Source organism: Oncorhynchus tshawytscha, linkage group LG06, assembly GCF_018296145.1.
Source record: "Oncorhynchus tshawytscha isolate Ot180627B linkage group LG06, Otsh_v2.0, whole genome shotgun sequence".
Lineage (NCBI taxonomy): Eukaryota > Metazoa > Chordata > Actinopteri > Salmoniformes > Salmonidae > Oncorhynchus > Oncorhynchus tshawytscha.
The window spans coordinates 8,259,059-8,285,697 of NC_056434.1; the positions used below are offsets into that span (position 1 = coordinate 8,259,059).

General features: G+C 42.0%; 1 non-coding gene across 1 annotated transcript; it reads left to right on the top strand.

Annotated features, from left to right (window-relative positions):
• The first annotated feature begins 1,831 nt into the window (after window positions 1–1,831).
• LOC112253603 lies at window positions 1,832–1,929 on the top strand. Its single transcript, XR_002954043.1, has one exon. It is a non-coding gene; the product is annotated as a small nucleolar RNA U13 (small nucleolar RNA).
• Window positions 1,930–26,639: the final 24,710 nt, after the last annotated feature.

Consider the following 26,639-nt stretch of genomic DNA (forward strand, 5'->3'; position numbering starts at 1 on the left):
AGTAGAAATTATACACGCAGTATTACTCCAGAGCAAGATACCAACTTCCTGTAGGTATGTTACAGTTAAAATGTTTAAAAAATATATATATTTCACCTTTTTTTAACCAGGTAAACTAGTTGAGAACAAGTTCTCATTCACAACTGCGACCTGGCCAAGATAAAGCAAAGCAGTGCGACAGAAACAACAACACAGAGTTACACATGGAATAAACAAGCGTACAGTCAATAACACAATAGAGTAAATAAATAAATAAAGTCTATATACAGTGTGTGCAAATGGCATGAGGCGGCAATAAATAGGCCATAGGAGCAAAGTAATTACAATTTAGCAGATTAACACTGGAGTGATGGATGAACAGATGATGATGTGCAAGTAGAGATACTGGTGTGCAAAAGAGCAGAAAAGTAAATAAAAACAATATGGGGATGAGGTAGGTAGATTGGGTGGGCTATTTACAGATGGACTATGTACAGCTGCAGCGATCGGTTAGCTGCTCAGATAGCTGATGTTTAAAGTTAGTGAGGGAAATGTAAGTCTCCAGCTTCAGCAATTTTTGCAATTTTTGCAATTCGTTCCAGTCACTGGCAGCAGAGAACTGGAAGGAAAGGCGGCCAAAGAAGGTGTTGGGGATGACCAGTGAGATATACCTGCTGGAGCACGTGCTACGGGTGGGTGTTGTTATCGTGACCAGTGAGCTGAGATAAGGCGGAGCTTTACCTAGCATAGACTTATAGATGACCTGGAGCCAGTGACGACGAACATGTAGCGAGGGCCAGCCGACTAGACCATACAGGTCGCAGTGGTGGGTGGTATAAGGCACTTTGGTAACAAAACGGATGGCACTGTGATAGACTACATCCAATTTGCTGAGTAGAGTATTGGAAGCCATTTTGTAGATGACATCGCCGAAGTCGAGGATCGGTAGGATAGTCCGTTTTACTAGGGTAAGTTTGGCGGCGTGAGTGAAGGAGGCTTTGTTTAGGAATAGAAAGCCGATTATAGATTTGATTTTGGATTGGAGATGTTTGATATCTGGAAGGATTCTGGAAGGAGAGTTTAACAGTCTAGCCAGACACCTAGGTATTTGTAGATGCTCCCCTTGTTCCATTTACTCAATATAGAAACATGAAAATGTATAATGCATACCAGTTAAATATTATAATTCATTTTTAACTGATGACTTGGAATTGAAAGAGGTGAATTTGGACATTATATTTGAGTAGAGTGCATTTGACTCAGCAGTGGCACTAAATTAACATATGTTTATAGTTGTTGTTGACTCAGACGACCTCAGCCAAGGTAGTGAAGTTATTCTATTTTATAAACTTTCTCTCATGGATTCAAAAACAATGAACTGGTGTGAGGAAATGGAGCAAACTCCCTCCAGTCATTATTTTGCTGATGCTTTTAAACACATGAGGGGTGAACGGGTGCAAATTTCTGGGTGAAGAGTATGCAACAGAACACAATTCTTTTGGAACGTTCAGATAGAAATATGCAATGTAGAACATGTGAAGTAAGGAATCACGTCAGCTCTATTCATTACATTTCTATCTAAAACACTTGACAACATTCAAACGTGGCCCTGTTTGAAAAATACCCATGAAGCGTTTAACCTTTCCCACAATGCATTGGTGCTGAATGTTCTACCATACAAAACATTCAATGTTGAAATGGAACTCTCTGATATTCTACAGTACCTCAGTGTTTATTATTTGATGTAGATGATTTCACATTACAATACATTCAAAGGTTTTTGGCATACACCGTTAGCTGAAGACCTATGGTCATAAGTAATGAATTAATGACATGATGCATAACATTACTGATCCTTTGGTTCATAGATATGATGAATGGGTCAATCACAGATGTTGTGTGTTATGTACAGTCTTATTGTTACGCACAATGTACATCAGCCTTCTGATTATGATACCAAAATCATGATTTGTTAAACATGATGTTTATAATGTTTTTTAAAGAAAACAACACTTTTCATTTGTATTTCACTGGGAAAGTCCTTTGAGGCGGAGTCTTTTAACATGTAAAACCTATAGTGAAATCAGAACAACATGTCTTCATGAGCCCATCCAGCCTACAGGAAACATTTCCTCCTGAACAGAATAAAAGTAATAATATATATTTTCATGTGATCAATGAAAGAATGTTAATTTCAAGTACTAATGCTTTTCCAAACTCCAACGCTCTTAGGCTGCGTTTACAAAGGCAGCCCAATTCCGATCTTTATTTCACTAATTGGTATTTTGACCTATCAGATCAGCTCTGAAAAAGAGCTGATGTGAAAAGATCTGATTTGTCAAAAGACTATTGCAGGAATGTTTCTAGTTTTTCCTTTCAATTAAGACCCAGACAACCAGGTGATTACCTAATTAATTAATTACCTTAATTCATCAATCATATACAAGAGAGGAGCGAAAACCCACCGACACTTGGCCCTCCGTGGAATGAGTTTGACACATTGAATTAATTAAAAACAATATCAGAATCGGGCTGCCTGTGTAAGACCAGTGTTTGTATGATTTTCTGTACTACAGGGCCTGTACTCACAAATACCCTTACTGATACCCTTTATGAATACAGAATGCATGTTTCACAATTGCCTTTGGATGCACTTCAAGTCTGAAATGTCCAATGTCCCTTGCTAGCTGAGCTTATCTGCTGTGAAAGGGGACATACTATTTATCATTGAGGGATAAAGCTTGGGTCTGTCAATTAGAGGTGATCCTTGGGGTTTAATTTGACTGGCCTCCTTTCATCAGACTATCAAATTATATGTAAACAATATTTTAACTCCAAAGAGGTCAATATTATATGAACGCTAATGACTCTATTGTGGAGAGGAGCACAAAGGAGGCAGACACAAAGTGCCTCTGAGTGGGAGAGTGAACAGATAAGGGAACTAATACCTTGGCTTTGGCACTCTAGTATTACTGAAGTTAATATACCTGCTTAGCAGTTTGAAGCGGGTTTCTTCATGGAATTGTTGGTTATTGTTCTTTGATTTCTAACTTACCTCATTTCCTGAAAAGTTTACTTTCATGGGCCTTATGCACATCAGCTTGTGAAAAACAAATTGTAATCTCATAATTGCATATTAGTTTGTGACCAAAAAAGAGGTTTTCATTTCTTTGTCACGGACATGAAGCCTTTTAGTTTTTTATGTAAATGACAGTGAGATGGGCATATAGGGAGGCAGTAATTTGTTCCTAAATTTCCTTTCATGATGTACAGGTAATTTGTTTTCAAGTAAACTGAGCTGAAGATGAAGCTGGAAAAGTTTTCTAAAATTAGCATGGTCTGCTGGCTGAAAAGGAATGCTTGTCTCTGTAAGATGTGTGCATGGTACAATATTAATGCATTGCTTTGAGGTTTTGTCACGTTCTGACCATAGTTCTTTTGTGTTTTCCTTGTTTTAGTATTGGTCAGGATGTGAGCTGGGTGGGCATTCTATGTTGTGTGTTTAGTTTGTCTATTTCAATGTTTGGCCTGGTATGGTTCTCAATCAGAGGCAGGTGTTAGGCATTGTCTCTGATTGGGATCCATATTTAGGTAGCCTGTTTTGTGTTGGGTTTTGTGGGTGATTGTTTCCGGTCTTTGTGTTTGTTGCACCAGATAGGGCTGTTTCGGTTTTGCCACGTTTATTGTTTTGTAGTTTGTTCATGGTAAGTGTCTCTTATTAAAGAGGCATGAACATCAACCACGCTGCGTTTTGGTCCTCCTCTCCTTCCCAGGAAGAAAGCCCTTACAGGTTTAGGGCAGTCAATGAGGGTGACATGTTTTGAGTCAGGCAATATAGTGTATTTGTTGTTTGTGAAAAGCACTTACTCACCCTTTTCTGGTAAACTTACAACATGCAATCAAAGTGATTACCTGTCAATGTAATCAAATATTCCTCAGCTGTGATACTATCATAGTCAAAAGGTATGTTACACACTAGAACAGTGGTCACCAACCGATCACGACCTGCAAGCCATTCCTAGTCGATCACCAAACATTTGTGCAAAAAACAACAACACTAAACCCTTCGGTTCCTATTTCTTTTTCTTCGTTTTGCGCTGTTGGCGGTAGGTGCACTTGATTCAGCAGCCCTAGCTCTGGGTATCTTAAGGTAGAACAAAGCCTACCCGGCAGGCCCAGAGAGAAAATCAAGTTCACCTATAGGCCTACCGCTGGCCAATCAGATAGCTCAGATCAGTGTATCTGTACAGTTTCCTCACGCCGTAGACTATCAAAAAAGAAGCCTTGAACACACAGCAAAGTTGATACTGTGAGATTTAAAAAATTAGAAAACCATGACTAGAGAGAGACTCATAATACAACAAAGAGCTGCTGTTTTTATGAGTAAGTTCATGTTTAAGTTGTTATTCAGCACCGTCAACACTTTGTTCAATACTTTCATAAGCCATAAAATGTACTTTCTCCCTACTTCCACTCACTCTACAACCAGCACTGCAGCTGTAATGAATGAGCATAGCAAAGTGTTTTCATAAGCTTGTGTTGTTCGTTTTTGCGGCTTACGTCTTATTTGAATATCGAGTAATATTTCACTTTCTCTGGTCAGGCATAACAACATGAATTGGTGCATGAGGCAGAAATAATTCAATGCAATTTAAGTTTCGCCATCAGCTGGAAGACGGTGTCCACTTTTCTCAGCTGAGGGAGGGAGAGAGGAGGGATAATGTATTGGGCCTATATCCTCCTGCACAAATATAATTGCTAGAAAACTGTTTATAATTGGTTAATGTTGAATAGGCTTACGACTGAGTGGTAGATCTCGACCTGCATTTTGACTCAGAAAGTGATCTTGACTCAGAAAAAGGTTGGTGACCACTGCGCTAGAAGGATATTTCTCTCTCCAGGGATAATGTGACACACAAAAAAAATCACTATCTCGTCGTCATGGTGTCCAGTGTTGCTGTCAGACATCACCCGTTGAGGGAATGATTCCTTTGAAATCAATGAAAGCTTCTATAGATGGGTTAGATGACAACGTCACTAAAACTATACACAATCTTCAATGGGGCAGAAGTCTGTGTGTGTTGTTATGGTTCTGGATGGCCAGATAGCTAGCAACAATGACAAGAAACTGCCCTGATTCTGGATGGCCAGATAGCTAGCAACAATGACAAGAAGCTGTCCTGATTCTGGATGGCCAGATAGCTAGCAACAATGACAAGAAACTGCCCTGTGGGGATTCAGCTAGTTACATCTTGTTCTTGATAGCATGTCTTGCTTTGAGGTGTTTTAACTGAGTTCATGTAAATGATAAAATGGCTTAAATTCTCTAGCTAGCTAACCAACAAATGTGAGGATGCATTTGAGAGACAACAAGTGGTCATTGTGCAAATGTATTTATGTTTTCAATAAACATTGAAGACAAAATATCGCTTACCTGTTGTCAAAAATCTAAGCCAACCCTGTCTGTTTTGCCCCATAGTGGTGCATCCATCAGTTTTGTTGCTAAACAACCAACCTGTCTATACTGCCAGTGTCGCGTTGCATCACATCCAATGGCATCATCCATTTTTTTACGGCTGACACGCTCTGAATTTAAATAATGAGAAATAAAGTTGATTTCAGTTGCATATGGCCTCCACTAGACACCGCTGGTTGTTTAACTAGGATTTATGGAAACGCTAGCTCACTAGCTATATTGACTATGTTCAAAATGCTAACAAAAGCAACGTGTAATTAGAAGATCATTTAGGACAACCACTAGCAACAATTTAAGAGTACAAAACCACCCAAGCTATTGTATTTACGCATTGTTGATAAATATGATACAATACAATAATGAAAAATAGAATAAAGAGGCTCTTCCCCTCTGCTCCTCTCCGCGCTCTGTGTAGCAGGTAGAACGTCACATTGACACGACGCTGATGGCAAAACCAACGCTTTTAATTTAATTTAATTTAATTTTAACATTCTGTCATGAAAAGCACATTTTCAACTTAACAATTTTTTTAAAAAATCTGAAGAGGTTAAATAAAAAATGTCTGCACATGAAATGCTCCAGTGTGAAATCAACACGGAGAGTGTTAAATTTAACACTGTTCCATGTCTATACGGGTCCACACTTTTCAGTGTTAGCCATTGTTTTGCATATTTCCCAGAGTAACTTTCAATAAATTGTAGAGTTACCACCAATGACTGTATATGCTAGTGACAGAAACATGGTTGTTGCATTCATTCATTTTCAGTTGTGTGACCTTCCCCAAGTGAGATCCTAACTGACTAGTTATTGTCAATATGGTTTTCATAAGGTCTTATTTTGACTGCCTTGTTATACCCTAAAAACAGCATCTCATGGTTTGTAGGCCACATCAGGCCTACAGGTCACAGTATGCTGTCTTGCAAAATGATAAATAATTCCTATTGGAATCCAGCCAGAGTGGGGATATCAAACATTTATCATTTTTATTCACCTGCAACCTGCATTCAGAATGACTGTCAGGGTTGGGAAGACCAAAGATATGAGACTACCTAAAAAATCTAAACAGGAACAACCGTTTTAGTAACGGGAGCAATTAATCCAAGTAACAAGATTGGATTAGTTTAGGAAAATATATGTAATTTATATTTGAATAGCATAATATTAATCTGTCTATTTGCATGCAAAAACATACATATTGAAAAAAGAAACGTTGGGGTGTCTGGGGCGCCGTGAGAGTTATTTAAGATACTTTGAAAAGTAGGGTTTCAGACATTTTTGAAAGATGATCTGGGACTCCGCTGTCCTGACTTTAGTAGGAAGCTTGTTCCACTATTGGGGTGATAAGACAGAGAAGAGTTTTGACTGAGCAGAAGCTGCCCTCCAGTCGGGCGGGGTTGGTAGACCAAGAGACCAGAGGTGGCGGAACTGAGTGCTCGGGTTGGGATGTAGGGTTTGAGTACTGACAAGACGGCGCTGAAGAGGATGGCTGAAGTTTACATGCTCCTAACCAACTGTGTTATTTAAAAATAACATCAGAACAGCGATTACTCACCACGAACTGGAAGAAGCTTTTTCCTTTAATGAGTCCGACGAGAAGGATATACTGCTTTCCCGGGAACAAGCCCAAATCCCAGTCATTTGCGTGAAGAAAAGACGGAGGAAAAGAGGGCGCAGATCAGGCTGCCTTCTGAGAATCCGTAGGCGAGCGAGTAAACTCCCACTGCCATCCATTCTACTTGCTAACATGCAATCTTAGGAAAATAAAATTGACAACCTACGATTACGATTATCCTACCAACGGGACATTAAAAACAGTAATATCTTATGTTTCTGACTGAACGAAGACACAGATATTATAGAGCTGGCGGGATTTTCAATTCACCGGCAGAACAGAGAAAAAGATACATCTGGTCAAACAAGGGGTGGAGGTGTGTGTCTTTTTGTCAATAACAGCTTGTGCGCAATGTCTAATATTAAAGAAGTCTCGAGGTATTGCTCGCCTGAGTTAGATTACCTTATGATAAGCTGTAGACAACACTATCTACCAAGAGAGTTCTCATCTATATTATTCGTAGCTGTCTATTTACCACCACAGACCAATGCTGGCACTAAGACCACACTCAACCAACTCTATAAGGCCATAAGCAAACAAGAAAATGCTCATCCAGAAGCGGCACTCCTAGTGGCCGGGGACTTTAATGCAGGCAAACTTAAATCTGTTTTACAAAATTTTTACCAGCATGTCACATGTGCAACCAGAGGAAAAAATAGCTCTACATCACCTTTACTCCACACACAGAGACGCATACAAATCTCTCCCTCGCCCTCCATTTTGGCAAATCTGACAATAATTCTATCCTACTGATTCCTGCTTACAAGCAAAAACTAAAGCAGGAAATACTAATGACTTGCTCAGTATGGAAGTGGTCAGATGCCCTCGGACGAACCATCAAACAGTTAAAGCGTCAATACAGGACTAAGATTGAATTCTACTACACTGGCTCTGACGCTCGTCGAATGTGGTAGGGCTTGCAAACGAGGGCTTGCCCAGTGACGCAAGCTTACAAGAGGAGCTAAATGCCTTCTATGCTCACTTCGAGGCAAGCAACACTGAAGCCTGTATGAGAGCACCAGCTGTTTCGGGCGACTGTGTGATCACGCTCTTCATAGCTGATGTGAGCAAGACCGTTAAACAGGTCGACATTCCCAAGGCCATGGGGCCAGAGGGATTACCAGGACATGTACTCCGAGCATGCGCGGACCAACTGGCAAGTGTCTTCACTGACATTTTCAACCTCTCCCGGAGCGGGTTTGTAATACCAACATGTTTCAAGCAGACCATCATAGTCCCTGTGATCAAGAAAGCAAAGGTAACATGCCTAAATTACTACTGCTCCATGTCAGTAGCCATGAAATGCTTTCAAATGCTGGTCATGCTTCACATCAACACCATCATCCCGGAAACCCTAGACCCACTCCAATTCACATACCGCCCCAACAGATCCACAGATGACGCAATCTCAGTCACACCCAATACTGCCCTTTCCCACCTGGACAAAAGGAACACCTATGTGATAATGCTGTTCATAGACTACAACTCAGCGTTCAACATCATAGTGCCCACAAAGCGCATCACTAAGCTAAGGACCATGGAATTAAACACCTCCCTCTGCAACTGGATCCTGGACTTCCTGACGGGCCGCCCCCAGGAGGTAAGGGTAGGCAACAACACATCTGCCACGCTGATCCTCCACACGGGGACCCTTCAGGGGAGCGTGCTTAGTCCCCTCATGTGCTCCCTGTTCACCCACGACTGTGTGGCCATGCATGACTCCAACACCATCATTAAGTTTGCTGACAACACAGCAGTGGTAGGCCTGATTACCAACAATTATGAGACAGTCCATAGGGAGGAGGTCAGAGAACTGGCAGTGTGGTACCAGGACAACAACCTCTCCCTCAACGTGAGCAAGACAAAGGAGCTGATCAAGGACTACAGGAAAAGGAGGGCCGAATACGCCTCATTCACATCCACGGAGTTGTAGTGGAGTGGGTCAAGAGTTTCCTTGATTCCTTGATGTTCACATCACTAACAAACTATCATGGTCAAAACACACCAAGACAGTTGTGAAATATGCATGACAACACCTCTTCCCAATCAGGAGACTGAAAAGATTTGGCATGTGTCCCCAGGTCATCAAAAAGTTATACAGCTTCACTATCGAGAGCATCCTGACCCGTTGTATCTCCAAATGGTATGGCAACTGCTCGGCATCTGACCGTAAGGCACTACAGAGGGTAGTACGTATGGCCCAGTACATCACTGGGGCCAAGCTTCCTGCCATCCAGGACCTCTATGCTTGGCGGTGTCAGAGGAAGGCCCAAAAAATTGTCAAAGCGGTACCGGAACTCCAAGTATAGGTCCAAAAGGCTCCTGAACAGCTTCTACTTCCAAGCCATGAGACTACTGAACAATTAATCAAATGGCCACCTGGGCTATTTAAAAGGCAAAAGGCAAGGGGCCTGAATACTTAAAAAAGGGCACTGAATATATATACACTGCTCAAAAAAATAAAGGGAACACTTAAACAACACAATGTAACTCCAAGTCAATCACACTTCTGTGAAATCAAACTGTCCACTTAGGAAGCAACACTGATTGACAATACATTTCACATGCTGTTGTGCAAATGGAATAGACAACAGGTGGAAATTATAGGCATTTAGCAAGACACCCCCAATAAAGGAGTGGTTCTGCAGGTGGGGACCACAGACCACTTCTCAGTTCCTATGCTTCCTGGCTGATGATTTGGTCACTTTTGAATGCTGGCGGTGCTTTCACTCTAGTGGTAGCATGAGACGGAGTCTACAACCCACACAAGTGGCTCAGGTAGGGCAGCTCATCAAGGATGGCACATAAATGCGAGATGTGGCAAGAATGTTTGCTGTGTCTGTCAGCGTAGTGTCCAGAGCATGGAGGCGCTACCAGGAGACAGGCCAGTACATCAGGAGACGTGGAAGAGGCCGTAGGAGGGCAACAACCCAGCTGCAGGACCGCTACCTCTGCCTTTGTGCAAGGAGGAGCAGGAGGAGCACTGCCAGAGCCTTGCAAATCTCAAACGGTCAGAAACAGACTCCATGAGGGTGGTATGAGGGCCCGACGTCCACAGGTGGGGGTTTTGCTTACAGCCCAACACCGTGCAGGACGTTTGGCATTTGCCAGAGAACACTAAGATTGGCAAATTCACCTCTGGCGCCCTGTGATCTTCACAGATGAAAGCAGGTTCACACTGAGCACGTGACAGATGTGACAGTCTGGAGACGCCGTGGAGAACGTTCTGCTGCCTGCAACATCCTCCAGCATGACCGGTTTGGCGGTGGGTCAGTCATGGTGTGGGGTGGCATTTCTTTGGGGGGCCGCACAGCCCTCCATGTGCTCGCCAGAGGTAGGCTGCCTGCCATTAGGTACCGAGATGAGATCCTCAGACCCCTTGTGAGACCATATGCTGATGTGGTTGGCCCTGGGTTCCTCCTAATGCAAGACAATGCTAGACCTCATGTGGCTGGAGTGTGTCAGCAGTTCCTGCAAGAGGAAGGCATTGATGCTATGGACTGGCCCGCCCGTTCCCCAGACCTGAATCCAATCTCGCTCCATCCACCAACGCCACGTTGCACCACAGACTGGCGAATGCTTTAGCCCAGGTCTGGGAGGAGATCCCTCAGGAGACCATCCGCCACCTCATCAGGAGCATGCCCAGGCGTTATAGGGAGGTCATACAGGCATGTGGAGGCCACACACACTACTGAGCCTCATTTTGACTTGTTTTAAGGACATTACATCAAAGTTGGATCAGCCTGTAGTGTGGTTTTCCACCTCCATGGGTTGATAAATTTGATTTCCATTGATTATTTTTGTGTGATTTTGTTGTCAGCACATTCAACTATGTAAAGAAAAAAGTATTTAATACGAATATTTCATTCATTCAGATCTAGGATGTGTTATTTTAGTGTTCCCTTTATTTTTTTGAGCAATGTATATTTTTTACATTTTTCTTTTTTAGGGCCCTGAGCCCTGAATTACATGAATTGTGAAAATAACAGCAAATAAAAACAAACACATTGATCAGTAATAAGGTCCTCCATCAGTATAACGGAGGAAATATTGTTCACTTGTTGAGCAAAATCAAAGATGAAATGCATCCTGATGTCTTTGCTTGCTGGTTCAGTGTTTTTAAGCCCTCGGTCTGAGACCAGGGGCACTAGAAATAACTAACCCTAAACCTTGTTGAGGCTTTGTCATTGATATTCTGTAATTTCACCATCGCGTGTGTCATTTTCTGTGTGTTGTAGATCCCGGGAGGAATTGTGGCCACAAAGGTGACGATGGCAAATGAGGACCACGAGAGAATAGATTACCTTTAAAATAATAAAAGTTGAATGAAACACATTGTAATCTATTGTAATGACACTGGAAAATTAGCCCCACTCACAAATTAGCCCCACTCACAAATTAGCCCCACTCACAAATTAGCCCCACTCATAAATTAGCCCCAATCATAAATTAGCCCCACTCAAAAATGAGCCCCACTCAAAAATTAGCCCCACTCATAAATTAGCCCCACTTACAAATTAGCCCCACTCACAAAAAGGCCCCAATCATAAATTAGGCACACTCACAAATTAGCCCCATTCATAAATTAGCCTCACTCACAAATTGGCCCAGCTCGTAAATTAGCACTTCGATAATGAGTTTAGAATCATATAAATGGCACATCCCAAATTGACAGAGTGCTATCAGTGAAATATTTTATTCAAATGAGCCTGCTCTTGTTTTTAGAGTTTTATGATAGTGTAATTCATTAAAAGCCTCTCATAAACAAAGTAGTAATTGTTTGTCTTTTCTCTTATGCCCCACTCTTCCCTACTCTGGGGCCACTGCTAGGTGCCGGTTCACAGAAATACATTCTGTCTGGGAGTTCACTGTATAAAATAATTCCACAGGGCATGTTCTGTTCAATTGGTCTGGCATTTGAGAGTGGCGAAAAGAGAAGGGTATTTGTTGGGGAGGAGGGTCTTTAAAGTATGTCCTTGAGCTGATGCAATTATCTGAACCATTGAATCCTTTAATGACTGCTGCCTGGTACAACTAGCCAGAGCTCGGATGGTTAGCCAACTCCAATAATATTGTGTCATCTTATTGTATATATAGGAGTTGGCTACCCATCCGAGCTCTGGCTAGTTGTACCAGGCAGCAGTCATTAAAGGATTCAATGGTTCAGATAATTGCATCAGCTCAATGACAATGATAATGATAACGATAACGATAATGATAATGACAATGATATGGATAATGATAATGATAAAGATTGTGCAACTCACCCTCGAAAATAAATATGTGCAAAATACAGATATTTTGCAAACAGACAACAACAACAAAACAAACAAAAAAAACTTCTAAACATTCAGTAGTATGACTGACGACCATTCTTCCGTCACATTGAATCTTTGATACCCATTTTATTTTTGAAAAAATAATGTTCTGGAATGTTGTTTGCTTCCAAGGAAACCTGTATGATTGAGGTGTGCGTTCTGCCGTCAGGGTGTAGTCATATTCATAGCATGACTAAAACCCCGCAATGAGATCGCTAAAGATGATCATATTTTCCCAGCATGCTCTTTTACAGGTACATTTTTTTACTATGTTTTTGCATGTACATAGATTGATTTAATTCATCTTCTGCTACTCAAATATAAACAACATACATTTGTCTAAACTAATCCACATCTGTTTATTACACTCGTTACTAAAATGGTCGTTCCAGTTTACACGCTTTAGGTAGTCTCATATCTTAGTCTTCCCAACCCTGGTAGTCATTCTGCAGGCGAATAAAAAAATCCAAATGTTGGATATCCCCGCTCTGGTTGGATTCCAATATGTATCACACATCACTTTGCATGCCAGCATAATGTGACATGCAGACCTTGATGTGGCCCGTAAAACCATAAGATTCAGGTCACTGTAAATAAGGCCTTATGACATATGTACAGTATTGTCTTGAAGAATAAAAGGTGAATGATAACATATTCAGATAAAGTTTTCACTTGATGTAACAACTGTGGCTCTGTCACTAGCAAATACATTTATCGGTGGTAACTCTACAATTCATTGAAAGGCTTTCAGTGTTGATATAACAGTGGAGCATTTGCTGTGCATGAAACGTCTATTTGCTCATCGTGAACGCAATGTACAGTACTGTAATCAGCTGTAATCTTAGCAATCAAGATTCAAACTAGAATAGATTATATATTTTTGGCAGGATGTAAAATATCATATGAAATGGATGATGAAAACATATACTCAATAAGACTGTATAGTGTTTTAATGGACAGGTTGAGTGTCACATCCTGACCTTAGTTCCTTTTTTTATGTCTCTATGTGGGCATTCTATGTTTTTCATTCGATGTTTTGTTCTGTGTGTTGTATTTCTGTGTGTCAGAGGCAGCTGTCAATCGTTGTCTCTGATTGAGAACCAGACTTAGGGAACAGGCTACCTAAGTCTGGTTCTCAATCAGAGACAACGATTGACAGCTGCCTCTGACACACAGAAATACAACACACAGAACAAAACATCAAATGAAAAACATAGAATGTGTTTGTGGGTAGGTGGTTTCTGTTTTTCTATTCTGTACCAGACAGAACTGTTTCCTTCATGCTTTTTTTCTTCTTCTTCTCCTCTCTCTCTCTCTTCTTCTCTCCATTCAGTGTTCAATTCATAAATAAAGATGAACACGCTGCACCTTGGTCCTCACCTTCTTCAACCCACGACAGCCATTACATTGAGAGAATTTTTTTCACTTGAAAATGATTTTTAAATGTTTTGTTATTGTAATCTTTATGAAATTCACAGAACAGTATGATCTTCCCCTTCCTTCTCTGAGGAGCCTTCACTGGTTTCTTTTTCTCCTTTATGCATCCGATTATAATAATCACGACAGCTGTGATGCAAACAGGAAGTTTTGGTACAATTCACACTGTTTTTATTTTCTACATCTGTATTGTTGTCAGTTACTTGCTTTGGTTCAAATAAATAACATTAAAAAAATGTAAGACCCCAGAAATGTTCCAAACTCACAAAAAGCTTATTTCTCTCAACTTTTGTGCACAAATTTGTTTCCATTCTTGTTAGTGAGCATTTCTCCTTTCACAAGATAATCCATCCACCTAACAGGTGTGACATATAAACAAGCTGCTTAGACAGAATGATCATTACACAGGTGCACCTTGTACTGTGGACAATAAAAGACTACTCTAATATGTGCAGTTTTGTCACACAGCACAATGCCACACTGCCCTACCAAGCAAAAAGGCAGTAACTGCTCATAGCGGGGAACTGAGAAAAATGGCTTTTATTTGTAGCTCCCTTCAGTAACCACGAGCACAACCGTTCCTTGATTTTAACTGGTGGCTTTATTCTGTAGTTTTAGTCAGAATTATCACCTTCCGTGAGAACTATAAAGTAAATGAAAATACAGTTAAGCACACTCTTACAACCTTATCTTACGAGTGACTTATTAGCTTGGTATAACTCTGAAGTGCTTACATACATAACAGTTTAACCGGCGTTATAACAGGTTCAGATTAAACACATGAATAAAGGAAAAAAATACCTCATTGGCTGCTTATTACAGAAGGGAGGAAATCAAACTTCACACGTATTATTCCTGGCATGAATTCACACTTCATCCTAACATACACTCTTCAAACTTTATGAACTACACCCGATGACATGAAAACTTAGCTAACGCAGCGCAGGATTGCCTTCCCTCCAAAAGTGTGTTGCTACAATAAGGATCCCCGTTACAACAGTATTAGCTACGTAGTTCAGATTGTATTATCATTTCCCCCGCACAGCGGATACGTAAACAATTCAAACAAAAGACAACGACCTAACCTGTAAGTCTAACTGTCAGTTACATTATTTACCTTGGTTTCATAGTAACTTTATACAGTTACTGCTAACATGAGCCCCATTTTCTCCAAAACACAATAGAGGCAGGATACTTGTCCACGTGATTAAGCATGTATTTAATGTAGCAAAATTGACATTAACTCATTTTCGACCTAATGAGCAGTTACTGCCTTTTTGCTTGGTGGGGCAGCACAGATGTATCATGTTTTGAGGGAGTGTGCAATTGACATGCTGACTGCAGGAATGGCCACTAGAGCTCTTGCCAAATAATTTTATGTTCATTTCTCTACCATAAGCAACCTCTAATGTCATTTTAGAGAATTTTGCAATACGTCCAACCGGCCTCACAACCACAGACCATGTGTATGGCATCGTGTTGGCAAGCGTTTTGCTGATGTCAAAGTAGTGAACAGATTGCCCCATAGCGGAGGTGGGGTTATGGTATGGGCAGGAATAGGCAGTGGACAACGAACACAATTGAATTTTATCGATGGCAATTTGAATGCACAAAGATATCGTGATAAGATCCTGAAGCCCTTTATCGTGTAATTCACCCGCCGCTATCACCTCATGTTTCAGCATGATAATGCATGACCATGCATTATCATGCTGTTGCAAGAATCTGTACACAATTCCTGGAAGCTGAAAATGTCCCAGTTCTTCCATGGCCTGCATACTCACCAGACATGTCTTCCATTAAGCATGTTTGGGATGCTCTGGATTGATGTGTATGACAGCATGTTCCATTTCCAGAAAATATCCAGCAACTTCGCACAGTCATTGAAGAACAGTATTTACAGGTCACAATCGACAGTCTGATCAACTCTATGCAAAGGAGACAACCCACTTGGAGTTGCCAAAGGCACCTAAATGGCTCTCAGACCATGAGAAACAAGATTCTCTGGTCTGATGAAACAAAGATTGAACTCTTTGGCTTCAATGCCAAGCGTCACATCTGGATGAAACCAGGCACCGCTCATCACCTGTCCAATACCATCCCTACAGTGAAGCATGGTGGTGGTTGCATCATGCTGTGGGGATGTTTGTCAGTGGCAGTGACTAGGAGACTAGTCAGGATCGTGGGAAAGATGAACTGAGCAAAGGACAGATAGATCCTTGATGAAAACCTGCTTCAGAGCGCTCAGGAGCGAGTGTATTTCATAAGGCTTTGTTTTACGCGGTCAATCCAGAGCATTCCAAACATGCTCAATGGGAGACATGTCTGGTGAGTATGCAGTTCTGAAACTCGTAGTTTACAGGCCACATCAAATTATACTGGGTTGCAAAGTGTTGTGTAATTCCTATTGGAATCCAGCCAGAGTGGGGATATCCAACATTTGGAATAGTTTAGAAAAATATATATTCTTATTTGAGTAGCATAAGATAAATTAAGCAATGTACATGCAAAAACAAAGATATATAAAAATAGAAAATCAACCCGCAATAGAGCATGCTGGGAAATATGATAATGATGGGAGTAACACTAACACTGGGTACTTTTACACCCCTGAGTGTTAATTTAACTAGTTACAGTGTTTAATTTAACTCTTGAATCAAGACCAGTGTTACGAATCCCTTTTGGCCCGACAGTCTAGAGGGGATGGTAATGAGACCCGTAACATAACTCATGCAAATTATAATTGTGACAAAGTAAAAAAGTGTGAACGAAATAACCACGACAACTGAAATTATACCGTCAAACTCAGGGTTTATTGTAAAACACACGGTAATGGGGGGAGTAGGAAAAGGGGCTGAGCTGGACCCAAGGAAAGAAACAATAAGCATCCAAAACACCCCTGAGCTAGACAAGCCTATTTTAACAACAGCTAACTAACTAACCAAAAATACAGTGGGTGGTCCGCCCAGTTCTAACTAGTGTTTTTAACAAAGTCTACCTACGGGTAGTGTATGCCCATGGGCGACTTGTCTTGGTTTCCCCTTTTCCCACCAGCAATCAAACACAAACACCATAACCAAAACAATACTCACAGGTGATGACAAAGTGCTATGGAGGTGCTCAAACAAAAGAGGTTAAGACACAAAGCGAGAGTGAAACACAGAGACCTACAGACATGGCATTTACAGAGAGATTGAGCTCTAGAGCAAACAACTGATGGGGGTTTTTAAACCAAGGGAAAGGAACTGTGATTGGGTAGGAAACAGGAGGAGGTGTGTCTTCTGATTGATGATTGATTGTTGACTGATTGGGGAGTGATGAGGGGAGAAGGAGAGAAAAGAAACACACACAGGATACACACACAGGATACTTGTATCCGTAACACCAGAAATGTTACACTGAAAACACTGGCACAATTTGCTGTGTGCTATGAAAGGGGCACATCTGCAGGCATACATTTCAAGAGCATTGTAGAATTCTGAAGAACCCTAGATGCCATGCCAAGAACCCCACCCTTAACTCAAAAGTTATTTCTCAGACAAGAGTTTTCCAAGGAACCTTAAGAGCCGAGGATGAACCATTTAAGAACCTATTTTTTTGCGTGTACAAGTGTAGCGGATGTGAAATGGCTAGCTAGTTAGCGATGGTGCGTGCTAATAGCGTTTCAATCGGTGACGTTACTTGCTCTGAGACCTTGAAGTAGTTGTTCTCCTTGCTCTGCAAGGGCCACGGCTTTTGTGGCGTGATGGGTAACGATGCTTTGAGGGTAGCTGTTGTCAACGTGTGCAGAGGGTCCCTGGTTCAAGCCCAGGTAGGGGCGAGGAGAGGGACGGAAGCTAAACTGTTACACAGGGAAATGGAAGGGAGAAGTCATAACCCATACATATCAAATCAAAACAAATATTATTTGTCATATACACATGGTTAGCAGATGTTAATGCGAGTGTAGCGAAATGCTTGTGCTTCTAGTTCGGACAATGTACATACCAACGATTCTAGCTAACAATTCCAAAACTACTACCTTATACACACAAGTGTAAAGGGATAAAGAATATGTACATAAAGATATATGAATGAGTGATGGTACAGAGCGGCATAGGCAAGATGCAGTAGATGGTATCGAGTACAGTATATACATATGAGATGAGTATGTAAACAAAGTGGCATAGTTTAAAGTGGCTAGTGATACATGTAATTACATAAGGATGCGTAGATGGTATCGAGTACAGTATATACATATGAGATGAGTATGTAAACAACATACATACATAGTTGAAGTCAGAAGTTTACATACACCTTAGCCAAACACAATTAAACTCAGTTTTTCACAAATCCTGACATGTAATCCTAGTAAAAATTGTCTTAGGTCAGTTAGGATCGCCACCTTATTTTAAGAATGTGAAGTGTCAGAATAATAGCAGAGAGAATAATTTATTTCAGCTTTTATTTCTTTCATCACATTCACTGTGGGTCAGAAGTTTATATACACTCAATTAGTATTTGGTAGCATTGCCTTGAAATTGTTTAACTTGGGTCAAATGTTTTGGGTAGCCTTCCACAATCTTCCCACAATAAGTTGGGTGAATTTTGGAACATTCCTCCAGACTGAGCTGGTGTAACTGAGTCAGGTTTGTAGGCCTGACTCAGTTCTATAGGATTGAGGTCAGGGATTTGTGATGGCCACTCCAATACCTTGACTTTGTTGTCCTTAAGCCATTTTGTCACAACTTTGGAAGTATGCTTGGGGTCATTGTCCATTTGGAAGACCCATTTGCGACCAAGCTTTAACTTCCTGACTGATGTCTTGAGATGTTGCTTCAATATATCCACATAATTTTCCTCCCTCATGAAGCCATCTACTTTGTGAAGTGCACCAGTCCCTCCTGCAGCAAAGCACCCCCACAACATGATGCTGCCTCCCCCGTGCTTCATAATTGGGATGGTGTTATTCGGCTTGCAAGCCTCCCCCTTGTTCCTCCAAACATAACGATGGTCATTATGGCCAAACAGTTCTATTTTTGTTTCATCCGACCAGAGGACATTTCTCCAAAAAGTTTGATCTTTGTCCCCATGTTCAGTTGCAAACCGTAGTCTGGCTTTTTTATGGCGGTTTTGGAGCAGTGGCTTCTTCCTTGCTGAGCGGCCTTTCAGGTTATGTCGATATAGGACTCATTTTATTGTTGATATAGATACTTCTGTACCTGTTTCCTCAAGGTCCTTTGCTGTTGTTCTGGGATTGATTTGCACTTTTCGCACCAAGTACGCTCATCTACAGGAGACAGAACGTGTCTCTTTCCTGAGCGGTATGACGGCTGCATGATCTCATGGTGTTTATACTTGCGTACCATTGTTTGTACAGATGGCCGTGTTACCTTCAGGCATTTGGAAATTGCTCCCAAGGATGAACCAGACTTGTGGAAATCACATTCCTTATGATTTTCCCATGATGTCAAGCAAAGAGGCACTGAGTTTGAAGGTAGGCCTTGAAATACATCCACAGGTACACCTCCAATTGACTCAAATGATGTAAATTAGCCTATCAGAAGCTTCTAAAGCCATGACATCATATACTGGAATTGTCCAAGCTGTGTAAAGGCACAGCCAACTTACTGCACGTAAACTTCTGACTCACTGGAATTGTGATACAGTGAATTATATGTGAAATAATCTGTCTGTAAACAATTATTGGAAAAATTACTTGTGTGTAATCTCATTACTGTTATTTTATTTTTATTTTGATGTATTACTTCAGTAAATTTTAGTAAATACTTTCAAAACACGTATTTTTCTTTAAACTGCATTGTTGGTTAAGGTCTTGTAAGTAAGCATTTCACTGTAAGATTACACCTGTTGTATTTTATTTATGTGTCAAATAAAATGTAATAAAATGTTATTTTATCTCTGTCAAAAACCCAGTGACCTTTCAGGACCGCCTCCCTTAGCTACAGTTGAAGTCGGAAGTTTACATACACTTATGTTGGAGTCATTATAACTAGTTTTTCAACCACTCCACACATTTCTTGTTAACAAACTATAGATTGAGCAAGTCGGTTAGGACATCTTTTAATTTTTAATTTTTAATTTCACCTTTATTTAACCAGGTAGCCTAGTTGAGAACAAGTTCTCATTTGCAACTGCGACCTGCCCAAGATGAAGCATAGCAATTCGACACATACAACAACACAGAGTTACACATGGAATAAACAAAACATACAGTCAATAATACAGTAGAACAAAAGAAAACAAAAAGTCTAAATACAGTGAGTGGAAATGAGGTAAGATAAGGGAGTTAAGGCAGTAAATAAGCCATGTAATTACAATATAACAAATAAACACTGGAATGGTAGATGTGCAGAAGATGAATGTGCAAGTAGAGATACTGGGGTTTAAAGGAGCAAGATAAATAAATAAAAACTGTATGGGGATGAGGTAGGTAGATAGATGGGCCATGTACAGGTGTAGTGGTCTGTGAGCTGCTCTGACAGCTGGTGCTTAAAGCTAGTGAGGGAAATATGAGTCTCCAGCTTCAGAGATTTTTGCAGTTCGTTCCAGTCAATGGCAGCAGAGAACTGGAAGGAAAGACGACCAAAGGAGGAATTGGCTTTGGGGGTGACCAGTGAGATATACCTGCTGGAGCGTGGGTGCTGGGGCTTTACCTAGCAGAGACTTGTAGATGACCTGGACCCAGTGGGTTTGGCGACACGTATGAAGCGAGGGCCAACCAACGAGAGCGTACAGATCGCAATGGTGAGTAGTGTATGGGGCTTTGGTGACAAAACGGATGTCACTGTGATAGACTGCATTTAGTTTATTGAGTAGAGTGTTGGAGGCTATTTTATAGATAACATCACCGATTTCGAGGATCGGTAGGATGGTCAGTTTTACGAGGGTATGTTTGGCAGCATGAGTGAAGGATGCTTTGTTGCGATATAGGAAGCCAATTCTAGATTTAATTTTGGATTGGAGATGCTTAATGTGAGTCTGGAAGGAGAGTTTACAGTCTAACCAGACAACCAGGTATTTGTAGTTGTCCATGTCTGGAGGTTAGTTAACACAGTGTCCAAAGAAGGGTCAGAAGTATACAGAATGGTGTCGTCTGCGTAGAGGTGTACATGAGAATCTCCAGCAGCAAGAGCAACATCATTGATGTATACAGAGCAGAGAGTCGGCCAGAGGATTGAACCCTGTGGCACCCCCATAGAGACAGCCAGAGGTCCGGACAACCGGCCCTCTGATTTGACACACTGAACTCTATCAGAGAGGTAGTTGGTAAACCAGGCGAGGCAATCATTTGAGAAACCAAGGCTGTCGATTCCACCAATAAGAATGTGGTGATTGACAGAGTCAAAAGCCTTGGCCAGGTCTGCACAGTAATGTTGTCACGTTCTGACCTTTATTTCCTTTGTTTTGTCTTTATTTAGTATGGTCAGGGCGTGAGTTGGGGTGGGCAGTCTATGTGTGTTTTTCTATGTTGGGGTTTTGAGTTCAGCCTAGTATGGTTCTCAATCAGAGGCAGGTGTCGTTAGTTGTCTCTGATTGAGAATCATACTTAGGTAGCCTGGGTTTCACTTTTGAGTGGTGGGTGTTTGTTTCCGTGTGTGTGTTTGTTGCCACACGGTACTGTTTCGGTTTAGTTCGTTTCACGTTTATTGTTTTGCAGTGTTCAGTTTATGTCTTTAAATAAACGTTATGGACACTTACCACGCTGCGCATTGGTCCTCCGATCCTTCTCGCTTCTCCTCCTCAGAAGAGGAGGAGGAGGAATGCAGTTACAAATGTCTCTTATCGATTGCGGTTATGATGTCATTTAGGACCTTGAGCGTGGCTGAGGTACACCCATGACCAGCTCTGAAACCAGATTGCATAGCGGAGAAGGTACGGTGGGATTCGAAATGGTCAGTAATCTGTTTGTTAACTTGGCTTTCGAAGACCTTAGAAAGGCAGGGTAGGATAGATATAGGTCTGTAACAGTTTGGGTCTAGAGTGTCACCCCCTTTGAAGAGGGGGAGGACCGCGGCAGCTTTCCAATCTTTAGGAATCTCAGGCGATATGAAAGAGGTTGAACAGGCTAGTAATCGGAGTTGCAACAATTTCGGCTGATAATTTTAGAAAGAGAGGGTCTAAATTGTCTAGCCCGGCTGATTTGTAGGGGTCCAGGTTTTGCAGCTCTTTCTGAACATCCGCTATCTGGATTTGGGTAAAGGAGAAATGGTGGGGGCTTTGGCGGGTTGCTGTGGAGGGTGCCGAGCAGTTGACCGGGGTAGGGATAGCCAGGTGGAAAGCATGGCCAGCCGTAGAGAAATGCTTATTGAAATTCTCAATTTATCGGTGGTGACAGTGTTTCCTAGCCTCAGAGCAGTGGGCAGCTGGGAGGAGGTGCTCTTATTCTCCATGGACTTTACAGTGTCGCAGAACTTTTTTGAGTTAGTACTACAGGATGCAAATTTCTGTTTGCAAAGGCCTTAGCTTTCCTAACTGCCTGTGTATATTTGTTCCTAACTTCCCTCAAAAGTTACATATCACGGGGGCTATTCGATGCTAATGCAGAACGCCACAGGATGTTTTTGTGCTGGTCAAGGGCAGTCAGGTCTGGAGTGAACCAAGGGCTATACCTATTCCTAGTTCTACATTTTTTTTGAATGGGGCAACGCTTATTTAAGATGGTGAAGAAGGCACTTTTAAAGAATAGCCAGCTGTCATCTACTGACGGGATGAGGTCGATGTCATTCCAGGATACACCGGCCAGGTCAATTAGAAAGGCCTGCTCTCAGAAGTGTTTTAAGGAGCGTTTGACAGTGATGAGTGGAGGCTGTTTGACCGCTGACCCATTACGGATGCAGGCAATGAGGCAGTGATTGCTGAGATCTTGATTGAAAACAGAAGAGGTATATTTGGAGGGTGAGTTAGTTAGGATGACATCTATGAGGGTACCCGTGTTTACGGATTTGGAGTTTAGGTTAATTGATCATTTGTGTGAGATTGAGGGCATCAAGCTTGGATTGTAGGATGGCCGGGATGTTAAGCATGTCCCAGTTTAGGTCACCTAGTAGCACGAGCTCAGAAGATAGATGGGGGGCAATCAATTCACATATGGTATCGAGGGTACAGCTGGGGGCAGAGGGAGGTCTATAGCAAGCGGCAACAGTGAGAGACTTGTTTCTGGAAAGGTGAATTTTTAGAAGTAGAAGCTTGAATTGTTTGGGTACAGACTTGGATAGTAATACATAACTCTGCAGGCTATCTTTGCAGTAGATTGCAACACTGCCCCCTTTGGCAGTTCTATATTGACGGAAAATGCTATAGTTAGCGATGGAGATTAAGGTTTTTGGTGGTTTTCCTAAACCAGGATTCAGACACGACTAAGACATCCGGGTTGGCAGAATGTGCTAAAGCAGTGAGTAAAACAAACTTAGGGAGTAGGCTTCTAATGTTAACATGCATGAAACCAAGGCTTTTATGTTTACAGAAGTCAACAAATGAGAGCACCTGGGGAGTGAGAGTGGAGCTAGGCACTGCAGGTACTGGATTAACCTCTACATCACCAGAGGAACAGAGGAGAAGTAGGATACGGCTAAAGGCTATTCGAACTGGCCGTCTAGCACGTTCGGAACAGAGAGTAAAATGAGCAGGTTTCTGGGCACGATACCATAGATTAAAGGCATAGTGTACAGACAAAGGTAAGGTAGGATGTGAGTACATTGGAGGTAAACCTAGGCATTGCGTAATGATGAGAGAGATATAGTCTTTAGAGACGTTTAAACCAGGTGATGTCATCGCATATGTAGGAGGTGGCACAACATGGTTGGTTAACGCCTATTGAGCAGGGCTAGAGGCTCTACAGTGAAATAAGACAGTAATCCCTAACCAGGACAGTAATGGACGAGGCATATTGATATTAGAGAGAGGCATGCATAGCCAAGTGAACATATGGGTCCAGTGAGTGGTTGGGCTGACTGGGAACACGGCGATTCAGACAGTTAGCAGGCCGAAGCTAACACGCTAACAGTTAGTAGGCCGGGGCTAAACAAGCTAGCAGTTAGCAGTCTGGGTTAGCAAGCAAAGCAGTTAGCAGACGCTAGCAGTTAGCAGACCGGGGCAGGCAATCAAGCAGTTAGCAGGGGCTGGCAGTTAGTAGACCGGGGCTAGCAAGTTAGCCTTTGGGGGACGTCGCGATGGGGGTAAGTCTGTTTTTGCCTCTTCGTGCGGTGATGCCGATAGACCAGTCATGGAATTAGTAGGGTTCCAAGTAGCTCTAGGTAGCTAGCAGGTTAGCAGAATGGGCCTTCAGAGGGCGTCGCGCCTGAGGGGCCTGTTGGAATCCTCGGGCAGACTCTGTCGGTATTCCAGTCGTAGAGGATCGGCAGGGTTTCGTGCACCGTACCAGCAGTAGAAGGGGTCCGGATATTGTAGCCCAGGAGTGAGCCGGGAGATGGTTCTAGCATGGGCTAGCCCAAGGCTAGTTGGTGCTAGCTCCGGGACGGAAACGTTAGCCAGGAGTAGTCAACCCTGGTTGCGGTTAGCTAGCTGTGATGATCCAGATGAAAAGGTTCAGAGTTTGTGGTAGGAAATCGGGGATATGGAGAGAAAAATAGGTCTGGTATGCTCTGGTTTGAAACGCGTTGTACGAACTGGAGAGAGGTTTCCGAACTAAAGGTTAGCTGATGACTGCTAGCAGTGGTTAACTGACTGATAGCTGGTAGCTAGTTAGCTAGCTAGCTTCAGTTGAGGTATTCCAGTTCGGAGGTAAATATAAATACTTTAGGGGGGGTAAAAAAACGGTCCACACCACATTGGGTGAGGCGGGTTGCAGGAGAGTATTTTGAAGTTGAGGTTTAGGAAAAATATTAAAAAGAACGCGAAGAAAAATATATATACACATGGGACAAGACAAAGACAAAGATGTCTGACTGCTACGCCATCTTGGATTCAAGGAAATGTGCATGATACAGGGTGTACCGGTACAGAGTCAATGAGCGGGAGCACAGGTAATTGAGGTAATATGTACATGTAAAGTGACTTTTTATAGACAATAAACAGATAGCAGCAGCAGTGTAAATATGGGCATGGGGGGACAGTGCAAATAGTCTGGGTAGCCATTTAATTAGCTGTTCATTAGTCTTATGGCTTGGGGGTAGAAGCTGTTAAGAAGTCTTTTGGACCTAGACTTGGCGCTCCGGTACCGCTTGCTGTGCGGTAACAGAGAGAACAGTCTATGACTAGGGTGGCTGGAGTCTTTGGCAATTTTTAGGGCCTTCCTCTGACACCGCCTGGTATAGAGGTCCTGGATGGCAGGAGGATTGGCCCCAGTGATGTACTGGGCCATACGCACTACCCTCTGTAGTGCCTTGGTGTCAGAGGGTGAGCAGTTGCCATACCAGGCGGTGATGCAACCCGTCAGGATGCTCTCGACGGTGTAGGTGTATAACTTTTTGAGGATCTGAGGACCCATGCCAAATCTTTTCAGTCTCCTGAGGGGGAATAGGCGTTATCGTGCCCTCTTCACGACTGTCGTGGTGTGTTTGGAACATGATAGTTTGTTGGTGGTGTGGACCCCACGGAACTTTAAGCTCTCAACCTGCTCCACTACAGACCCGTCAGTGAGAATGGGGGTGTGCTTGGTCCTCCTTTTCCTGTATGTCTTGATCACAGTGAGGGAGAGGTCGTTATTCCTGCACCACACTGCCAGATCTCTGACCTCCTCCCTATAGGCTGTCTCATCCTTGTTGGTGATCAGGCCAACCACTGTTGTGTTGTTGGCAAACTTAATGATGGTGTTGCGAGTCGTGCTTGGACATGCAGTCATGGGTGAACAGAGAGTACAAGAGGTGACTGAGCATGCACCCCTGGTTGTTTTATTTTATTTAAAAAATATATATATATATTTTTTTTAAATTAACCAGCTGCTTCCTTCATCTCTCTGCTACAGAAGTATTTTCTCGGAGTCACATGCTGGGAGAAGAGGAAAAAAAATGAATGAAGGTGGTGTTAACGCCAGGAGGTCAAAGTGCGATCCATACCTCTTTCTTCCCTTTTGATTCATCATTTCATTTTCATTGTTTTGTTTTGTCTTTTACACCTCTGCATTTAAAATGTATTAATTATTTTGACAGGTGGGTAATTGTCTTGTCAAAACTGACCCTGGTTCTGTTGGGCACTGTCGTTAGTCCATATTTCTTCAGTAGAGGGAATGGTCCATTCACTTAAGTGAGGACTTGTTTATGATTCTCTTTAATCATAGGCACTCAGCACTTTATAGAGGATAATAATATCAGCCATATTGTAGAGTGCTACGGGGCTGCCTTACAGCCCCAGATGATTATTATTATGAAAGGAAATTCACATTAAATACAGTTCGCCCCAGCAACGTTGTTATTGTTTTTTTTATTTTGTTGATGAAACGGAGGAGAGGAGTGTCCGGAAGCATGGTACATTATTTTCAGTTTCTTGCTGTTGTTGTTCTATTAATGATGTGCCAGTTTCACCATGTATGTATTCTAGCTTAAGTTTCAGTTTGCACATCCATTGGATGGACTACGATAGACTTTAAGGTGTGGTTTAATACTGTATGTCCAATTTCAAACACTACATACTGTGGGGCAAAAAAAGTATTTAGTCAGCCACCAATTGTGCAAGTTCTCCCACTTAAAAAGATGAGAGGCCTGTAATTTTCATCATATGTACACTTCAACTATGACAGACAAAATGAGAAAGAAAATCACATTGTAGGATTTTTAATGAATTTATTTGCAAATTATGGTGGAAAATAAGTATTTGGTCACCTACAAACAAGCAAGATTTCTGGCTCTCACAGACCTGT